Source organism: Colias philodice, chromosome 12 (assembly GCF_061535455.1).
Source record: "Colias philodice isolate Cphi_HAF_F1 chromosome 12, ilColPhil1 Martin Lab GWU primary, whole genome shotgun sequence".
NCBI lineage: Eukaryota > Metazoa > Arthropoda > Insecta > Lepidoptera > Pieridae > Colias > Colias philodice.
Genome location: NC_143097.1, coordinates 11,596,783 through 11,603,855, shown reverse-complemented (window position 1 = coordinate 11,603,855; position 7,073 = coordinate 11,596,783). Strand labels below are relative to the sequence as shown.

General features: G+C 35.3%; 1 non-coding gene across 1 annotated transcript; it reads left to right on the top strand.

The window, feature by feature from the left end:
• The first annotated feature begins 6,530 nt into the window (after positions 1 to 6,530).
• Positions 6,531 to 6,602, top strand: TRNAG-UCC (transfer RNA glycine (anticodon UCC)). The gene has a single exon. It is a non-coding gene; the product is annotated as a tRNA-Gly (tRNA).
• Positions 6,603 to 7,073: the final 471 nt, after the last annotated feature.

The window sequence follows — 7,073 nt, the reverse complement described above, 5'->3', positions numbered from 1 at the left end:
GTGAAGAAAGTGGCGCAAAGCTATTAAAACACTTCTGAATTGGCTAATATCAGGTTAATGGTCAATTTACCTGCGCTCAATGAGGTACAGTGTAGTGGTGGTAAGGGCTCGTCCTCATGGGAACTGGCTTTATTATAAAGTTTGATGATCTGTTGATAGTGGTTAAACTATAGGAAATGAAGTACATATTAGTTATTGCCTATTGGTAATGTGGAAACTATTATGTGACCGCGGTTTTACTTGGAATCATGAAAAGTAATTATTAACTCATGATGTCTCTACTTTAATTATTTTTTTATTACAATTTTACAATTTAATTAATGAATCTCAATATGTATAAAATTTTGTTAAGTACATAAATTACATGAACATAATATACGATTTGAACATGAAAATGTCTCTACATTATATGTTTTTACTGTGAAAAGAAAAACCAAAACTATTTAGTTTCACTTCTATTACGAGCACTTACTTACATGCAGTTTCATTTTATTAATATAAAACAATACAGTTAAAAATGTAGAGACAGACAGAGCTAATTAGTTTCATTTTTATCATGTGTACTTAGTTACGTTTCTTCATAATAATTGTAAACATACACTAAGATTTTACCTTCTTACGTGCAGTTTTTATTGCTAGTACGATATAATGCAGAATACAAATACAAATGTAGAGACAAGGAGAGTAAGTACGTTCCTTCATCACGTTTCTGAATCTCTGTTAATACAATTAGATTTTCAATTGAGCATGTTAAACGCATCCTAACGTAAAGCAATCATAATTTAAGTGCGTGTTTGTTTGTTCAGTTGTATTCACAGGCCGCTGATAGTTATAGGCGCTTCTGGTTTCCTGCACGTCACCCAACAGGCAACAACCGTAAGATAATAATTCTCTCCATTTAGTCCATTTGTTGATCGCACGATGATGGCTTTACGGCGTCCCGTTTGTGTTTATTGGAAAATTAATGGTTCAAGGTTAATATGGACCTTGTTGCAGTGGAATTGTTTAGGCGTTTGATAATTTATTGAATGCACGTAGAGTGCTATGGCGTGTTTTTCAGCGCGTGATGTATAGCATGTTCTGTGCCTCTCCGCAGTCTCTGATTTAATTGAATTTCGTTATTGGTTCCAGAAATTTATTCGGAGTAAGTTTAAGGATTTCAGTCAAATTTTTAAGGAGAAAAAAATAATTATAAGTTCTTAGGTGTAATAAAATTACTTTTTTCGACAAAGAAGGTAAGATGAGTTAAATATAACAATCATGTTTTATCTACATGTGATTATAATAAGTACTATATTTAGTACACCTACGACAAAATATTTTCGAGAATCTAGGTACCAATAAAAGTTTTATTGAGTATAAATCAGGCATATTGTGATAATATCCAACATAGATGCTTATATTACGCTTATCAGCCCCATAAAATCTGATTTAAAAACGTAAAAGGAAGTTGATTCAAGCAAAATTTGTACAAGATAATGACCGTTGGTTATCGAAACACGTGTAAGCAAATACGCAGTATCTATAAAGGAAATAATCCAGGTATTGAGTACGGGATTATCGCGAGCAAACACACGCTGTATCGCTAGTGCGGACAGTGATTGATTCGATGTTTACTCGTAACTGAAATGTTACTGTTTGAATAAGCGGTTATTATAACTGGGAACTGGGATGTGTATCGTCATTTCTGCTGTAGGTATGGAATTCTGTGTGGTGTAGGAAATATAGACAAAAATTGGAAAGCACAATATTGTCTCGTATGGACTAATACAAATATGTCATAACCTCCTCCTTTTTTTGAAGTCGGTTAAAAATATAGGTAAAACAGTTTTGGTTTTGTAGTTTCTATACATGACCAAATCAACAAAATATTTGATCTATCAGATGCTACATTTTCAGCAAGTTTCCAATATTTTATACTGACTTAACCCGTAACAGCCGGGGTACGACTAGTATAATTTAATTTCAAAAATAATAGCTTTACTAATAAAATTACAAGCATACCTAATTACCTACGTATCTGTATCATGTATGTCTCGTGTTTCAAATTACCGTAAATTGTCCTTTAAATAGATCTAGGTTATTGATGCAAAATCAATATTTGTTATTCACTTTCCAGATTTTATGTGAATAGAGATTGTTCGAGGATTTAATACATTGGTAATTAATAAATAATAATGTAGTTTTAACCGGCGGTTTCGGTTGATTTGTTTCTGAAGAGTGTAGTTAGTTTATATTTTGCATTATGTTATTCCAGGACACAATATTTCTGTAAGAAAAGGGTCAATCAAGAAAGCAGTTATTCAGTAGGTATTATAATAAATATATATATTTTTTAAATTATTAGTAGCACAGATTATTGAATACCTACTTACAACTATCATTGTTTTATTATTTAAGTATTAAGTACCTAACGTATTTGATATGAATTATCTACATACTAGATTTCCGCCCGCGGCTTCGCCCGCGTTTTCAAAGGAAAACCCGCATAGTTCCCGTTCCCGTGGGATTTCCGGGATAAAACCTATCCTATGTGTTAATCCAAGTTACCCTCTATATGTGTGCTAAATTTCATTGTAATCGATTCAGTAGTTTTTACGTGAAAGAGTAACAAACATCCATACATCCATACTTACAAACTTTTGCCTTTATTATATTATAGGGTAACGGCACCAGTGGTCAGCCAGGCACCAGTGATCAGCCTATTGCGTTGTTTATTGGCCATAAATATCGCTGTAATCAAAATAACCAAATCACGCGCACTTAAATAGAAGCTCTGTTTCGTTATTGGTTCATGCATCACGGAATAGGAGCAGCAGGGGGTCAGGGGAGAGAAGTAAACACGTTCGTACAGGTGCTGTCCGCCGACAAGAGCAGAAGTGTCATGTCTGCAATATTTTTTGTTTCACGTGGTGCTCTTTTGAAAGGTGAGAAATAACATATTTTAGTATGAAATGTGATTGTGTTTTATAGATAATAACTTTATAGATTACTTAGAGCATTTAATTTTATGAAATTTGATAAAAAATATTGTTTTTTTACTTAAAAATTTGAGGGGCTGACCATTGGATACTGATTTTTTATGAAAGATCCAATGGACAGCCCCTGGGGCTGATAACTGGGATTATTCCTAATTGTTAGAAAACCCAGTGGTCAGCCGCATTTCAAAATATTTTTTTCAAGCGGCTGACCACTGGGTCTCAATCTGTGGTCTCAATGATCCAGTATTCAGCCACGATGTTATTGAAATAATATTTTAAGTATAAATGCGAATGTTTGTGTTTAAATCTATAAGTAATACTTCATGTTAGTTAAGTTTTACCTGAAATAATGGTATTATGTGTATTCATATCCAGAAGTTATTATTGTTCCCTTTTTTTCTAGCTAAAAATGCCGCCAAGACAACAGTATCCTCCAGAGAAATCCTCCGAAAGAGATCCTCCTGTGGTTGATTATAATTATATATATTGTGGATTATAGATACATCAATAATATTATAAACTAATATCGCTGATTTCTTTAAAATGTTTTTATGATAAATAACAAGAAGTTCCTAGAAAATAAGAAGACACAAAGAGATTGTAATAGTATGTTTAAAATAATATTTGTATTATGTGCGATATACATTTTTTTGTGCTAAGTGAATCGTTGCTATAAAAATGTGATTAATATAGTTGATTTTGATATACCATTGTTTATTTTGATCTCATAATTAGTTATACTTACTAAAGGCTGAACACTGGGTTCAACAAGGCTGTTTATTGGTTTTTAGAGGCTGTTCACTGGGACACTGGGCCATTTTTTGTTTAAAATTAATTATATATTTTACTAAGAGAATTATTGTTTTTGATAAACGCTGATTCGAAACTACAATAAACAATAAATCCATACATGTTGTACGTTTTTTTATTCGACGATTGTTGTAGAAATGGCAATTGTCAAAACTTCAAAAAGCTGTTATGAGGCTGACCACTGGTGCCGTTACCCTATTAAGATTTTTTCTTTATTATATTATATATTTATTGTATTAAGATTAAGATTAAGATAACAAATTTATAATAGGTGATCCTTCTGAGTTTCATGATTCATTTTGTATTTATCTCTATACTATTATTTTTCATCAAACCAATTATCTCCCTACTTTTAATTAAGCATCGCCCGTCATTCCCAACGCCGTTTTGTTTGTCCACGAAATTACCAAATAATTGTCGAACACAATTCCATTAATAGAATGCCAACAATAAATCCAATTAAAGTGAAATACCTAACCGTTGTACACGAACGGTGGGTCGGAAGGACCGATCTGCTCACAAAAGAATCTATTACGCGGCGAGGCGGCGGCGCGGATGACGCGGGTGACGGCGGTGACGCGGCGGCGCGGTGACGCGGAACTCAGAAAGAAAACAATTGCACCGCGACGCTTATGCTCTTCAACTTTTGCAGGGCACCTTTAGATGTAATGGCTGGTTCACACTTTGATTAGTGCGAGTGCAGGTGATGAGTAGTACTACGTGTGGACAGCGACTGTTTAGTGCGAGTGTTTAGTAGGCTGTGTAGTAAAGTGAATAGAAGCGTATTCTATTTTTTTGCGAGTGGACTGCGAGTAGCCACGTCCCGCGCGCCCTCCCTTCCCCCTCACTCGCAGTGTGCCTGCCTAAACACGTCTGGACAGGAGTGTTTATGGCTGGTTCACACTTTGATTAGTGTGAGTGCAGGTGATTAGTGCGAGTGCAGGTGTGTAGTGCGAGTAGTGTCCAATTGACTGCGAGTGCAGGTGATTAGTGCGAGTGCAGGTGTGTAGTGCGAGTAGTGTCCAATTGACTGCGAGTGCAGGTGATTAGTGCGAGTGCAGGCACGCTGCGAGTGAGGGGGAAGGGAGGGCGCGCGGGACGTGGCTACTCGCAGTCCACTCGCAAAAAAATAGAACACGCTTCTATTCACTTTACTACACAGCCTACTAAACACTCGCACTAAACAGTCGCTGTCCACACGTAGTACTACTCATCACCTGCACTCGCACTAATCAAAGTGTGAACCAGCCATTAGTGTTTAGTGTTTAGCGTAGTGTGTAGCGTCGCGAATTTCACCATTGTCCTGCACTCGCACTAATCACCTGCACTCGCAGTTGAATTGGACACTACTCGCACTACACACCTGCACTCGCAGTTGAATTGGACACTACTCGCACTACACACCTGCACTCGCACTAATCAAAGTGTGAACCAGCCATAAGGCTGGTTTACTGTAGAACGAGCTTTTTTTAATAAATGAAAAATAATAAATATATCTTACTATGCTTTCTTGAAATTTTCTCTCAAAATTTGTCTATTTTGTAGGTATGTGTTATATTAATTTATAAATCACACAATATGAATGCTCTCTTATAAAAATGATTTGAGCGCCTATGTTATAAATAAGGGATTCTCTGATTTTAAACCCTATAATGTACATGACGAATGTCCCTAATACCACAAAACAACTTTAACTGAGAGAAACATATTTACATATTAAATCCTTACTAATATTATAAATGCGAAAGTAACTCTGTCTGTCTGTCTGTTACTCAATCACGCCTAAACTACTGAACCAATTTGCATGAAATTTGGTATGGAGATATTTTGATACCCGAGAAAGGACATAGGCTACCTTTTATTGCAAAATATGTACCACGGGCGAAGCCAGGGCGGACCACTAGTTTACTATAAATTTATAAAATCACTTCGTCCACACCTAAAAATATATAAGCCAATAACCTATTCACATCAAAAAATATGCTACAAAAAGTCCGTCGCCAGCCGCGGCGCGCCGTGTCGTGTCTCAAGCCTCCCTTTGAAGCGACATCAAAGCTTCTATTAGCTCTGATTACGGCGCACTCCAGATGTGAGGTATTGTCTGCAGCGGCCGCGGGTTAAGACTTGCAACATTAATTAGCCCGCTATTTACTGACATATGAACTTTCGCTGTATTGTATTTTAGAGTGTTCTTACTTTGATGCATTGGGAGGTTGTGTTATCACTCGTTTGTTTTGTAGAGTCGATTGAATCGCGTTGGAGAAAAAAAACTGCATTTTCATTTTTATATTTTGCATTAACAATTCTTTTGTCCTGATACATAGCTATCTATTAGGTAGGTACGGTACATCTGTATTAACATTTAAAAAATGTGTTTCGGATACGACAGCTTATAGAAATAGTACTTTCCAGTAAGGTATGTAACTATAATCCATACTAATATTATAAATGCGACGGTAACTCTGTCTGTCTGTTACTCAATCACGCCTAAATTACTGAACCAATTTTCATAAAATTTGGTATCGAGATATTTTGATACTCGAGAAAGGAGGCTTCTTTTTAAACCGGGAATATGACGCAATCCCGGAAATCCCACAGGAACGGGAACTATGCGGGTTTTTCTTTGAATGCGCGGGCGAAGCCGCGGGCAGAAACCTAGTATTATATACTTAGTACCATTAGTATGTATTAGAATGTAATATGCGGATATGATCATTAATTTCGAAACGTCACTCAACGGCGTCGGTGGTGTAATGGTCAGCATAGTTGCCTTCCAAGCAGTTGATCCGGGTTCGATTCCCGGCCGACGCACACTTTTGCTACTTTTTAATTTTTTTGTTCTTACTTGTCTTTTCATTTATAATTATTTTTTTTAATTTAATTTTGGCATAATGCTCATTACATAATTATTTTTTACTGTTTGGAAAATAAAAAATTATGTTTAGTAAAATTTATTTAATACGTTTACTCGACACTAGATGGCGGGAGCAGTACGCTCATGTATGTAGTAGTTGCTCTTTTTTTTCTATAACTGTGATGCGATAAAAATATCAATATAACTAAACAGAGAAATCTTAAACGTCAAAAATAATAATATTTAACATATTGTAAAAAATCGTTTTTGCACAAATTAAAAATCCTCTATAAATGGCAAGAGACCTTTATTGTATGAAATGAATTATTGAAAAACGTGTTAGGTATATAGATAGGGATTCAGCATTTCATATATTATATTATATCGGATATCTGAACATACATTATACATATTAATATTATTGTATT